Genomic DNA, 15,828 nt, shown 5'->3' on the forward strand with positions numbered 1-15,828 from the left:
TGTTGCTTTTCTTCTCAGACATACCTTTCTCCTTAAGGCCTGACAACTTCTGGGAATCTTTCCTTTGCTTATCCAGCCACCACCCTAATTATAACCCTATCTTACAACTGTATGCTATTTGCAAGAGACTCACTTTCAAATCAAAGACACATTAGGTTAGAAGTGAAAGGATGAGGAAAAAATACCATGCTAATAATAACCAAAAGAACAAGGTAGCTATACTAACAGTAAATAAGAGATTGTTATGAGGGCTGCATACTGCTAAAGGGGTCAATTCAACAAGAAGACGTACAATTTTAAATATTTATGCATTTAGCAGCAGAATCCCAGAGTACGAAGCAAATATTGACAACTTTCAAGGGAGAAATAGAAAATTCTTTATAAAAAGTAGGAGACTTCAATACATAACTTTAGATAATGGATAGAACATCTGCACAAAGAATCAATAAGAAAATTGAAGGTGTAAACAATACTCTATACCAAATAGACCAAACAAACATATATAGAACACTTCACCCAACAGAAACAGAATACACATTCTTTATTTCACATGAATCCTTCTCCAAGATAGAACATATTTATGTTGCAAAACAAATGTAAATAAATTAAAAATATTTAAGTCATACAATGTATCTTCTCTGACCACAATGGAATGGAGCGAGAAAACAATAACACAGGGAAAAGTGGAAAATTCACATATATATGGAAATGAAACAACATACTCTTAAATAACCAATGGGTCAAAGAATAAATCACAAGGAAAATTAGGAAAGACTCCAAAATATGTGGAATACAGCAAAGGCAGTGCTGGGAAGGAAATTTAGAGCTCTAGATACTTACATTATAAAAGAAAAATGATTTCAAATCAGAGCCATAACCTTACAACTGAGGAGATAGGGTAAGAAGGGAAATTAAATCTAAAATTAGCAGAAGGAAATAAATAAAAATTTTAGAGTGGAGATAAAGGAAATAAAATATAAAAACAATGAGACAATATACAAAAATATACCAAAAGACAATATACAAAAAGTTGTTTTTTTTAAAGATCAAATCTTTAAAGAGTGAGAGGACATAAATAATTACAATAAAAAATGGAGGCAGGAATTAACTACTGAACCAACAGAAATAATAAGGATTATAAGAAGATACCATGAACAACTGTATGCCAAGAAATTAGATAAATTAAATGAAAAGGACAAATCCCTGGAAATACACAAACCACCTGCATTGACTCAAGAAGAGACAGAAAGTCTCAAAAGACCAATAACTTCATCAGTAATCAAAAGTGTCCAACGAAAGAAAAGCCCAGGATTATATGGCTTCACTGGTATATTTTACCAAATGTTGCAAGGAAAATTAACACCAATCATGCTCAAACTCTTCCAAAAAAAAATAATAACAGTAACACTTGCTAACTCATTCTGAAGCCAACATAACCCTAATATGAAATCCAGATAAAGATATCTCAAGAAAAGAAAAGATATAGATGCAAAAAATCTAATGGATACAGATGCAGAATTCCTCACCAAAATAATAACAAAATGAATCCAACAATACATTAAAATAATTATACACAATGATCAAATGGGATTTCCAAGTATGCAAAGGTGGTTCTACATAAGAAAATCAATTAATATAATATACCACATAAGATAATGAAGGAAAAGCAGCACATGATCATCTTAATAGATGGAGAAAAGGCATTTGGCAAAAGCCAGCACTCCTTCTTAATAAAAACACTTAGAAAACTAAGAATGGAAGGAAACTTCATCAACATTACAAAGGGCTTATATGAAAAATCCACCCTTAACATCATGTTCAATAGTAAAATACAAAGATCAAGAACAAGACAAGGAGGCCCACTATCACAACTGTTATTCAACATTGAGCTGGAAGTTCTAGCTACAGCAATTCGGCAAGGGCAAAAAATAAAAGATATCCATTTGCAGGTGACATATTCCAACATACAGAAAATCCTGAAAAATCCACAACAAAGCTACCTGAACTAATAAACATATTCAGCAAAATTTCAGGGACAAAACCAACATACAAAAATCTGAAGTGTTTGTATACACTATTAATGAACAATTTGAAGAGAAAAATCAAGGAAAATACTCCATGTACAATAGCAAGCAAAATAATAAAATATGTAGGAATAAATTTAACCAAGGCTGTAAAGGACTTGTACACAAAAAAAACTGGTCAACATTGCTAAAAATAATCAGAGAATATCTAAATAAATGGAAGTATAACCAATGTTCATGGATTGGAGGACAAAATATTGTGAAGATATCCATTCAACTCAATAAGATTAAATACAATCTCAATCAAAATTCTAACAGCTTTCTTTGCATAACTGGAAAAGCCAATCACCAATTTTTTACAGAAGATTAATGGGCCCTGAATAACCACAGCCATCATCAAAATGTAAATGAAGTTGGAGGACTCACATTTCCCAATTTTAAAGTCTACTGCAAAGCCACAATAATCAAAGCAGCAAGGTACTGGTACAAGGACAGAAAATTAGACCAATGGAATCTAGTTAAGTTCAGATTTTTAAACTTATTTGTTGACCTTCACATTGATAGCCAACTGATTTTTTGACAAAGGTGCAAACATTCAATTGGGAAAAAATAGTCTCTTCAACAAATGGTGCTGGGAAAATTGGATATCCATACACAAAAGAATGAAGGTATACCATGATCTCACACCACATATAAAAGAAATCAACCCAAAACGGATCAAAGACCTAAATATAAGAAACAAAACAATAAATTTCCTTGAGGAAAACATAGGGAAGATTCTTCAGTAGCTTGCTTTAATCAAAGGTTTTTTGACTTTATATCCAAAGCATAAGCAACAACAACAACAAAAAAGATAAATGAGAGTTCATTAAAACTAAAATATTTTGAACATCAAAGAACTATATCACAAAAGCATAGACTACCCATACAAAGGAAAAAATATTTGGAAGCCACATTCCAATAAAGTGGGTTGTTGTTGTTGTTTTATGCTGTGCGGTGGGGGTTACATTTCATTCTTTATTCTTTTGCATGTGAATATCCCATTATTGCAGCACCATTTATCGAATTTTTTTTCATGGTGCCCGGGCCAGGAATGGAACATAGCAAGTGTTGGAGAGAATGTGAAGAAATAGGAATACATTCATTGTTGGGAAGATAAGTGGTGAAAATGCTGTGGAAAACAACTTGGCAATTCCTCAAAAAGTGATGTATAGAATTACCATATAACCCAGAAATCCCACTTTCAAATATATACCCAAAAGAATTGAAAGCAGAGACTCAAACAGATATTTGCACACCAATGTTCACAGTGGCATTATTCACAATTACCAAAAGATGGAAGCAAGCCATGTGTCCACCATTTGTTGGATAAACAAAATATGGTATAAATGCACCAAGGGAATATTATTCAACTGTGAAAAGGAATGAAGGTCTATTACATGTGACAACACAGATCAACCTTGAAGACACCATGTTGACTGAAATAAGCCATAACCCAAGGACAAATATTACATCATCTCACTAATACAAAATAATTAGAATAAGAAAATAATAGAGTAAAAAACTACAATATAGGTTACCAGTAGCCAGGGTAGGGATAGAGAAGAGGGAGCTAATGCTTAAATTGTACAGAATTTCTATTTGGGTTGAGGGAAATGTTTTGGTAATGGAAGTTGGTAATGATAGCACAACACAGCACTGAATTATATATTTGAATATGATTTAAAGGGGAAATTTTAGGTTGTATAAATGTTGCTAGAGTAAATTTAAAAAACAACAACATAGGACTGAACAACAGAAGCAGTAAACCCTAATGTAAACCATGGACTATAGTTAATCATACAATTATAATAATATTCTTTAGTTAATTGTAGCAAATGTACCTTACCAATACAATGTATTAACAATAAGGGGTGAAGTATTTGGGAACTCTGCAATTTCTGCATGAGTTTTCTGTAAACTTTCCACTACTCTAATTAAAAGAAAACAAAAAAACTAGAATGTCTTTCAAACTCAGGATGGGCTATTCATAAAATGAGACACTCTACTACAATGAAAATGTTCTATGGATATACTTAACAGCTTGGAAAAATCTCACATGCATAACATTGACCAAAGAAGGAACTAGGAACAAAAAATATTTTTATACAATTATAACCAATTTTATTAGTTAGGGTTGAATGCTTAGGAGAAAAAATTGTGAAGAAATACTGATGAGTATGTTCTGGACTTTAACTATATAAAGCTATAAAAGTTAAATTAGTTTTAACCTTTGGTTATGGTGATGGGTTTTAGTGTAAGTAGGGAGTATAATTGGGAATTTTGAGATACTGCAGTATACTATTTTTGTAGACTTTGTGTTCACATAGTGTTCACTTTGTGATGTATCATTGAGTGAGCTTTTTGTGGATATACTTCACAATATCCAAAGTTCAAAGCACTTTCTTTTTATTTTTCAAAAATTCCTTCAGAGCTGTGGACTGGTCTATGGATGATTTGTATTGAGTATGAAAAGGAACAAGCAGACTTTGCAGAAGAAAAGGATAATAAAATAACTCTCATTCATAATATTGTTTAATTAGCAGCCAGTATTTTAAATAATCACATGTATGTGTATTTTTTTTTGCATGTGCATGAATGGCACAACTAGCTGCCTCAATATCTGAACAATTACAATGTACTGTAAAGCCCGAATTTAGAACTATATGCTCCTGTAACTAATTTGAAGTAGTCAGACAACCATCTCACAAAACTTTCCTATGAAGTAATTTTCATATATAAAGGAAGCATATACTATGATACCACATTTTACTTAAATGGAAACGGAGTTTGATTCAGTCCTGTTTCATCACTGATAGTTATTGAACCTTGCCATGGTTCCTTACCTGATGTGACAGTTACACATAATTTTTTTTAATTTAATGTGTTTATATTTATCTTTTTAGTCTTTGGAAACGGATGTTAGTTTGGCTCAGAAAAGAAAATTAAAATCCCTTAGAAACTTTAAATTTAGTGCCATATCTCATATTAACTGGAGTAGGGGAAAGAAGGACAATGAGTATCACACTGATACTTGACTCCACTTTGACCTTTCACAGCTTATCGGTCGCATCCATATTTATGCCTGCTCCCTTGGCTTTCTCAGGGGCATCTAATCTCTAAATATGGCCTCCCTATCTCAGCATCTCTTATTGACTTTTCCTAATCTTATTATTTTACCTGATATTTACTCTGCCTGTCATTTCTGCTTTCCCAGCATTATTCAGTGATGTTCCACCCTGCGAAGTCTTCACATTACCAGCATAAACAAATGACTTTAGGGAACAAAAGTGGTCAAGTCTAGATCCTGATTGAACAAAAGAGCAAGCAGCTACTTGGAGGTCACAGCTGCATAGGGAATTTAAGCTGAGATTGGCATCTAATGACAATTGATGGCAAATGTCTCAAGACTTGGGCGGGCCGCGGTGGCTCAGCGGGCAAATTGCTTGCCTACTATGCCGGAGGACCTCGGTTCGATTCCCGGCCCCAGCCCATGTAACAAAAACAAAGAAACAAAATACAATAAAACAAGAAAATGTTTAAAAATGTTTCCCTTTCTTCCTTCCTTCCTTCCTTCTATCCTTCCTTCCTTCTCTCTGTCTTTCCATTAAAAAAAAAAAAAAAAAAAAAAAAAAAAATGTCTCAAGACTTGTTTTATGGTGTGTGTGTGTGTGAATATGTACAATATATACCGTTTAAAACTTAAAGAGAATCAACAAATAAAAATCTTACACAGTGATAATGGCCGATTTTTTTTTTAAACAATTTGGTGGAGAGAAAAAGCTATGATTTCTGGATTCAAAGGGAAATGGGGTCAAATCCAAGCTCCACCACATAACAGTATTATTTTAACATCCAGAAATTCTATTTATCTATAAAACAGAGATAGTAATCCTTGAGAGCTTGTCCTTAGAATTAAATAAGAATTTTAGATGTAATATACGATGTACTTATTGGACATCAGTAAATGTTAACTTATTATTACCACCTAATTCCTTTGACATACCCATCTGCTATGTGTATGTTACATTATCCCCACCCACACCATACTGGAAAATCACAGGAGTTAGCATTTTCTTTGTAGTTGGTGTAGATGAGGCATAGGCTTCCTAAGGTTCTCATATTGCATGATACATGATAAGGGAAACTGTGGGTGGAAGAAGTGATTATGGTTAAAACAAATAAACAAACATAAACAAATATAATAAGTTCTACTATGTCTATCTGCTGTTAAGATAGGCTTGTGCTGAAGGGTGGTTTTGCTTCAGTATTTGAAGGGCTATAAATCCCCTAATGGACATATCATCGTTATATTTGAATTCAGAAAATGATTATAAGAGGATTCTCTCTTTTAGATTATTTGTTCCACATCTTTGTATAGGAGTAAGTGAGGATTTTGAGAAAACGACATTGCAACCATATCTAACAACCAAAAACTCATATGATGCCACACGAAATAGTGTTAAAACAATACAAAATGATTTGTAATAAGAAGCAACAATCCCTCATCACTCCTTTCTCAGTCTCTAGTTTTCTTCCCTAAGTTAAGCAATTTTTTACATTAATTGTTTTCCTTATAACTCCTTCAGTATTTCTTAGTAGCATTTATATTCTTATCCTTGATTCATCAAGTTTAGAAATGTATCATCTTCTTCCTACAACTATTTAGTGTTTATGTCATCTTCCTTCTATTTTTCTTCCAAACTAGTCTTATTACTACTTTTAGGTCCATTATTGACTATCTTTGGACCATTTATGTTTTTATCTATTATTCTGCAAATACCAACTAATTAGGTTTCTAAATTTCCTCTCTTCTCTCCTCTTAAATTCACCTTCCAGACAACGTCTTAAGAAAAGACTCATAGAGAGTAACTTGGTCGAATCATTGCCGCCCAAACATCTGTCATCAGCCTTCATTCTTGTATGAAAGCATGGCGTTGCTATAGAATTGTAAATTACATCATGTGTACCCAGAACTTCAAAAACTCCATTTTATTGTATCTTAACTCTGATTTTTGTCATTAAAAAGTCTGATACCAATGAATTTCTTGATTTCTTATTCTTCCGTAGGTATCTTTTTTTTCCCCTACTCTGCTCTTCGGAAGCTTATGGAATGTTATAATCTTTTCCTTCAGTTTTTCATAGTGTTTGTGTAACTCCATGATCTCCCCTGCCAATGGAGTGAAAAACTAATGGGTCTTTGCAATTTAGACTCAATCTTTCAGTTCCCGAACATTCTTTTATATGGTTTACAGAATGATATGTTTTTCTGTTTTCTGCTCTTTCTTCTTGCTTTCTCTTTAGTCAAATTGACCCTAAGTGTCCATTCTTCTTTTTCTTATTCCAGTCTTTGCCATTTTCTTTTGCTTCCTTGGAGATTTCCTCTACGTTAAAAAAAAATACAACAACCGATTTTTAATTGTGAAAAACTCTTTATTGTGAAATGGTTTTTCCTTTTAATTTAATGTATAAAGTACAGTAGAATCTCTGTATATACCCTTTTTAATTGTTTTATGTTTCTGATTCTATTTTATGGTCATTTAAAATGTGTTTTTATTACCTTTGATTGTTTTTTTTTTTTTTTTCTATTTAGACTTTCCTCTATATCTGACTAGTCATGTTTCATGTTTAAGAATGAAGCAGCTTGGTCGGGCAACAGTGGCTCAGTGGCAGAGTTCTCACCTGCCATGCCGGAGACCCAGGTTCGATTCCCAGAATCTGCCCATGTCAAAAAAAAAAAGAATGAAGCAGCAACAAATAGATGTAATTGTTAGAAATCAGCATATGGGTGAGGTTGCCAACTAACAGATTTGGATATACTATGAGCTGGAAGGGAGGCAGACTTAGCACTTTACACTTTGGAAATGTCTTCTCTTCTCATCAGTCACCACTCCCCTATTCACTCTCAGTCCCTCAGATACTAGTTGAAATTCTTTACCTTTTTTTATTTTCATTTTGCTGTAGTTACACATCATTGTATTTCTTTGTTATCACTTTAATTGTGGCACCTGGGTGGAACAGAGATGAACATATCTGATCAGTCTATCACTTGAAACTCAAATCTCTCTAAAGTGTTTCAATGTTAACACATATACTAATTAAGAAAAATGTTGCTAAATCTAAAACTGAGGGAACTTCAAGTTAAGTGGAGATCTAATAGATTATATAATTTTATTAAATTTACAGAGATATTAAATGCTAGAGCTGAGATTCAAACAGTCTTTTTTCAGTGAAAGACCAAACTCTTTTTACCATCCCAAAAACATTTTGGAGTGTTACAACTAGGGGGAGTATTGGGTTGCTATTAGCCACTAGTGGGCCAGGGATGATATTTAGCCTCCTACAATATTCAGAACAGCCCTCACAAGAAAGAATTACCTGGTCCAAAATATCAATAGGGCAGAAATTGAAACTTGGTCTAATTGGAAGGCAGGATTTTCAAAGAAATTAGCATCCATAGCTGTGAAATATATTCTCAACAAGCCCATTGCAAATTTTGTACTTTAAGCTTATAATACATTATCATAACTATCTCAACAACTTTGTTAAGAAATAGATGTCTTTTTTAAAAACAATTATCATGGGGACCCATGTATTTTGACAATGGGATATAATATATAAAATTTTACTACCATGACTTCAAATCACATGAATTAATACTATAACCATCCTCCCTTTAAATATGGCCCTCTAATCTGAGGGTGTTCAAAATTCCAGAGGCTTTACAAGTGAAAGTCTGAGAAAAGACTTTGTACTATTTTATTAACATTAGATCTGAAGGAAAGCCAACGAAGAATAATGCTGCCTTTGTTGGTTTAGATGCTGAAAAATACCTAAGTCTATGGCATATTGCCCCCTCTCCCTTCTGATGTTGTAGGAAAATCTAAATCTCTCCACATTATGTCAACTCAACTATTGTCCTTTTAATTCATTCTATAGCTAATGTTCCACCACCCACATCTGTTGTGCACTTTACAACTTACTACTTAACACAGAGCCAATGTCTGCTGATCTGATTTGTTCTCTTAAACTCAAAGCAAACTTCCTAAAGAGTAAATCTACTCTAATGAGCTGCTGCTCTCTCCTCCAAGCTGCTGTGCTGTACTCAGCAGTTCCACAAATGGGCATTCCACACTGCTGCAGTTAAGAGAAGAAAAAAGAAAAACAAATTCCAAAATGTTTACAAAGGATTTCTAGACAGTAGCATACCTTTAAGCAGGTCAAACCTTAATTTCCATTGAATTCTGGAGAGACAGTTTCAGTTGCTCTGTGATTCAGACTCCCAGGAAATGTGTGGTTTTTTGTTTGTTGGTTGGTTTGTGCCATGAGCTTAGTGTCTGCCCTAAGCTATTGTGAGGAATCTATGCTTTTAGAGAAGAAACATTAGAATTTCAATGTTTTGCCTTGATTTATATTAAATTAGTTAAATGTATCTGTTGAATTAATGTCTTTTTAATTATGTTTCTTAAAATAAGCTTTAGAAAATGTAAAGAATGGCATTCTTTATGATGTGCTTTTTACTTTGAAACTGTAATATAATTAACACTTAAAATTGTTTTCTTCACATGGTATATGTAAGTACATGGTAAATTAGGCAAATTGGGAGCATGGAGTGTGGATACAGTTTTGTTTTGTTTTTTTGTATGCTGTGTGGCGGGTGACACATTTCATTCTTTTTCCATGTGAATATCCCCTTATTGTAGCACCATTTATCAAATTTTTGTTTGTTAGTTTATTTGAGAAGTGCATGGGCAGGGAATCGAACCTGGGTCTCCCGCATGGCAGGTGAGAATTCTACCACTGAACTGCCCTCGCACCCCTGGATACAGTTTTTAAAATACTGTGTGAGATGGGGTTAAAGAGGAAGTGCTGGGAAACAGGAAAGACACAGAGCAGAGGCATTCATCTAACCCTGGAGTATATGTGAAGTCTGCTAAGAGGAAAGAAGCATTAATTTGAATCATAAATAATATATGGACAATAGAAGGTCAGAATAGAAGAAAAGGAATTTCAAGCCATATAAACTGCAGGAACAAAGGCACAAAGCATTGCAGAGCATATGATTTTAACTGCAACATTAAGAGGTAGCTTTAATCCCAGGAAGATTACATAACCATAATTATTAGTCCACCTAAGGCACGCAACCATGTGCATTTACAGTGGCTTCAATGCAGAAAGAAAGTTAGTAGAAGTTGAAGACCTGGCATGCCAGAAGGAAAAAAAAATCAAATCAAACCAAACAAAACTGTGTATAAGTTTCTTTAAAATTAATCCTTAAAATAGTTATTTTTTCCAAAAATGAAAGACTTTAATTCCAAAATATCTATTTGATTGCTCCCCAAAGAAATTGAACAGTTCTTTAAAAGTAAATTAAGAAAAGATTAAATCTCAGAATTTCCACTCTCATTTTGACATCTGGAGCTAAGCCAAAGAGTTGTTTCCTCAAGGGGAAAAAAATAACAGCTTTACTACGTGTATAGAATGCCAGTTCTACATTTGTGAATTTTAACAAGCATACTCATATTTGAAAATATGACCCACTCTTAGCAGTATTTGGGGATAGCAAAAGAAAAAGATATTTTCTGTAAGTTCAAGTTGTAAGAGAAATAAGTAGTAACAAAAATCTGGCCAGTGACAATTCTGTTAAACTGTTGTATTTTTCAAAAAAGGTAAAAAGCTAGGAATGCTGGGAGAAGTCACAATTCATCTGTGATTTCATTTGTGCTGAGAGATGAAATGTAAGAGGAGTGGAATAGGAAAAAATATACATAATATATAAAGACACTTAGGATTCAACAGAAAGACAGGTATAGGTAAGGTAGCATCAGAGAAAGCAAGAATCCATGGCAAAAGGAAAAATATGCTGGGAAAGATCAAAGTTCTAGGGAAAAAGAACCAGCTCTAGGAAAAAAAATGGAAAAGTAGGTAAGATTTTTCTTCTCATTTTATTGGCTACCCTAACAAGTCATGCTCCTTAACATGACATCTTTTGTAAAGAAACTACATGATTTGTTAATATCTTTAACTATCTATATAAGCTTTTTAAAAGAATTTAATTTACAGCCCCTGTAAAATGATACTTGTTATATAATCTTCAATATTTTATATTTCCCCAAATAAAATAATGCACATAAAATAGCCTCTCCATCATTATTTTATATTTTATGTCTTCCATTCTTTTCAGATTTTCACATCAGTAGTGTTAATATAATTGAATACCACAAAACAATTTCAGTTGCAAAACTACTTTGAGAGGCTGGAAAGAACTAGGAGAAAAAAAGTGTATGCAAGAACTTTTACCTTTGGTGACACAATTTTAGTGATTTTTCTAAAACAGAGGTTCTTAACATGGTTTATATGGACTCAACAATAAATTTTGGGTTGTTGGTGATAGCTGTGAGCTTAAATATAAAATTGTATTATTATGCATTTAGGCAAAATTCTGGGGAGAATATCCTTGGCTTTTATCAGATTCTTCAAATCTGAAATTAAAAAATGATTAAAATATCTACCCTACAAGGCTTGACCTGCATACATGCCTATGTCCCAAAATTCCAGCCACAGTTAAGCTTGTTTTCTGCTTAAGTAACAGGTGTATAAAAAAATAAGATTATGGAACTTTGATACCAACTAATGCTTCCAGGAACAAATGGCTGCATAAGGCACTCACCTCCTAGAGCGTCCATTCTTCATTTGTTAAATGAGGGCTATGGGCTAGGAAAATGTTTCTAAAAGCTTTTCTACTGCTAAGGACTCTCCTCTTTGGTCTTTTCTCCTCTTAATGTATCAGGGACATGTCTCAGTTTTACTGTTTCTGAAACAAGTACACACAATCGGTTAAACAACAGGAATTTATTGGCTCACAGTTTTGAGGCTAGGGGGTTACCATAAATGACACTGTTGTCACAAACTATCTGGCTTGGCCCAAAGCCTCAGATATACAAAGACACTTATCAGGCAGGGCACTGGAAGGGCTCAGAGGTCATCTTCCAGGAACTGAGTCAAGGATCAGTCTGAAGACCTCAGGAATCTGTAGGGTTCGAGCAGTCCAACCCTGTTTCCCACAGTTTGAGAGACTTGATTCAACTAAATTAGCCCTATAGTCTCTCCTCTATCTTCAACCCACTCTCAATTGATTGCTTACCCTTCAAATCTGTAGGCATACTTAGGGACTTTCCCTCCTTCCCCTCACTCATAATCATCCTAAGCCCCTATGTTGTATAACATCATTTCCCCTGAGTCTTTCCCAAACTCCCACTATTTTAAAGATTTCTCTTTCAATATTCCCTGCTGCAGTGTGAGCTCCTCAAAAGAAGAAATCTTGCCCCATCTTATTTTTGACTATTCATGCTTGGCTTATAGCAGAGATTTGAAAATATCTATTGCAAAAAAAAAAAATCTTGCATGAAAAAAAGTATGGTTATGGAATTGGGGTGGATGGGCCACTGTTCTGATTCAAATACCTTCCTTTTGTGATATTTTTCTGTGTTCTAGTTTCCATTCCAAATCGTCCCTTATACCCAAGAATCCTGCTTCAATCCTGTGCAGAGCTGAAGCAACCACTACTTAGTGCACTGAAAGGATGTCTTAGGATTTTCACAATTAAGACATAGTGTATTTTTCACCCTACAAGAATCTACCCAGGGAATGTAAATTTCCAAGCTCAGGCAGAATTTTCCAGTTATCTGACATTTTAATTAAAAATCAAAAAACATAATTAATAGATCAAAATAGTAGTCCTTCTTGCTAGTAAAGAAGCATCTACAACTTTGATATATACTTTGCCTCTTCTCTAAATAATTATCTCTAAACTTGGGCTACTTAACCAAGCAGAAGTCATCTGCCTGATTATTCTCTAATCAGCAAGCTGTTCTTAGAGATTTCCAAAGGAATTTATGTTCTGTCTATTAAGTTTAACAAAATACTCAATCACTTTATCACTCAGTTTTCCAAACTTAACCAGTTGTTTCTACTTTGTTAGCTCATATTTTCTGTTCTTCAACCAAATGCCACTGCGCAGGTTTGAAAGGATCTATGTACCCTAGAAAAGCCATGTTTTAATCCTAATCAATCTTGTGAGAGCAACCATTTCTTCTAATCCTTATTCAATATTATAGGGTGGAAACTTGATTAGCTTATCTCCATCGGATGTGACTCACCCAATTGTGGGTACTGACTTTTGAATAGAGGGAAATGTGACTCCACCTATTCCAGATGGGTCTTGATTACTTTATTGGAATCCTTTAAAAGAGGAAGCATTTTGGAGAAAGCATGAGAATGATGAGAGCAGCAGAGACATGGAACCACAGAGTCCACCGGCCAGTGACCTTTGGAGATGAAGGAGAACTCTCCTGGGGGATCTTCATGAAGCAAGAAGCCTGGAAAGGAAGCTAGAAGATATCGCCATGTTCACCATGTGCCTTTCTAATTGAGAGAGAAACCTTGAATTTTATTAGCCTTTCTTAAGTGAAGGTAACCTCTTATTGGTGACTTAATTTGGACATTTTTATAGACTTGCTTTTATTGGGACATTTTCTCAGCCTAAGAACTGTAAACTAGCATCTTATTGAATCCCCTTTTTTGAAAGCCACTCCATTTCTGGTATACTGAGTTCCAGCAGCTAGCAAACTAGAGCAGCCACCTATGTCTACCTACTCCTGCCCATTCTCTTTTCTTGTCCTTTCTTACTATGACTTTGGTTTTTATTCCTCCCCCACATTCTTTTTATGATATTATTTCAAAATTTCAGTTTGCACAATCTGAAATCAAGTGACATAGCATGTGAGACGATGTGAAATAACTTGCTTAGAATGAAATTTTACTAAGTTTCTTACAAGTTCCAAGAGGTGATTCAATTCTGTCTTTTGGATTTTGTAAACACAATTTTAATTCTTTTTCTGAAATGCACAAGTTCTGGGTAAATATTTGCTGCTTATTTCCTTGCTTAGTAAGGACTTTATCATTACGAGATGATAATTTACATGCAACTATGAATAAATCTCAACAGTAAGCTAAATCAAAGACATCACAAAAACTCCATTTTGTATGCTTCCATTTGCATGAATTTTTGCAAAGATAAAACTAAAGGCACAGGTATCAGATCAGTGATTATCAGGGACTGGAAGTTTTAGAGATGCTGGAACTCTTCTATACTTAGAGTTGGTGAATTCATGACTGTATATATTGTGTCAAAATTCACTAAAAAGGTGAATTTTCTGAAAATGCATTTTTAATTGAAAAAAATGACAGAAAGATGGTAGCACAGTCATTCATCCAGCAAACATTTATTGAGTGCTCTCTATGTGCCAAATATTATCCTAGGTGTTGGTAACACAACAGTGAAAAAAACAGCTGAAAAGCACTGTTTGGAAATTTAATTCCTAGTGGACTGATGGAGAGAACATGCGAACATGCAACATTAATCAATCAAATTCATCAAGTTTTCACTGAGAGTCTATATGGTGTGAAATGTTTTCAGAGAAAAGGAAAAGTAAAACCTTTTGGTTGTGGAAATTCCTCATTCATCAGGCTAATTCTATGCCCAGGAAATACTGCTACTGATTAAATAAATAGACATTTAACAAGGAGCCACCACTAGCAAAACTGAGGTAATTTTTTCTCTTCTTTAACATAGTTAAATTAAAAAGTGTTAATTTTTAAGGAAGCCGTTTATATCCAAATATTAAAATTAATAACAATGACAATGTACCAATTTATTTTTATAATGGTTTCTAGGATTACTGTTTTTAATCCTAGAAACCAAGGTTAAAATGTCAGGTGTTTCACAGAAAAAATTAGAACATGCAATGTGAAAGTAGAGGTTTTCTGGTTTTGTTTCTATTTTTTATGTAACAAGACAGAAGGAAACAGTAATAGATCTACATATTTCCAAGTCTTGGTCTTCATAACATAAACTGAAATCTATGACGAAAAATAAAAACTGAAACGTGAAATATAAATATGGTAAAAGGGCATTATTGGGCTAGGAGGGAGTCCCTCTCTATCCTATAATGTTACTAGATAATTTACTTTTTCCCTCATGGAAACACACTTCATATTGAAAAACTATTGCCTTCCAATATGCCGCAGTAATTTTCAGCTATAGTCAGCTGTCACAGAAGGATTTGTGTTGTTAAAAGAAGGGCAGCAATTTATCTTATTGCTGAAGTATATTTATATTAGAGTACTTGTCAAGTTTCTGATATTCAGATATTCAATTTCTTTTAAACCTCAGAAAATGCCTTTCATATTGCTTTTTTTCTTTGCATGGGCAGGCACCGGGAATCGAACCTGGGTCCCTGGCATGGCAGGCAAGAACTCTGCCTGCTGAGCCACCGTGGCCCTCCCTCACACTGCATTTTTAAGGCCTTTCAAAGAGATTACAGGGAGTCAAACAGCCGTAAGAACTTTAGTAAACAAAACTGGCATTTATAATACAGAAAACAAAGCATTTATATATTGAATATTTATTATAACCAGGGGATGATAATAGTAATCACTATATATATATTTAAGGATGTAATTAATGCAAATTTCTTTTTCAAATTAGCCCTTTGGATCATTTCTATTGAAGTACTGTGTCACTTGGGCATAGGTAATGATATGATAGTTAATATCAATCTTGATATCTCTTATTATCTCTTTAGTAATGTATTATATATATCTCCTCTCTCTCTCTCTCTCTCTCTCTCTCTCTCTCTCTCTCTCTCTCTATATATATATATATATATATATATATATATATATATGGCAAGGCTCCTACCTC

At 33.9% G+C, this 15,828-nt stretch overlaps 1 long non-coding RNA gene across 2 annotated transcripts in view; it reads right to left on the reverse strand.

The window, feature by feature from the left end:
• The window catches only part of LOC143684756 (uncharacterized), a 588,096-nt gene that overhangs the window by 402,193 nt on the left and 170,075 nt on the right, over nt 1-15,828 (reverse strand). The window lies entirely within an intron of this gene.

The sequence above is a fragment of the Tamandua tetradactyla genome, chromosome 5 (assembly GCF_023851605.1).
Source record: "Tamandua tetradactyla isolate mTamTet1 chromosome 5, mTamTet1.pri, whole genome shotgun sequence".
In the NCBI taxonomy this organism is placed as follows: Eukaryota; Metazoa; Chordata; class Mammalia; order Pilosa; family Myrmecophagidae; genus Tamandua; species Tamandua tetradactyla.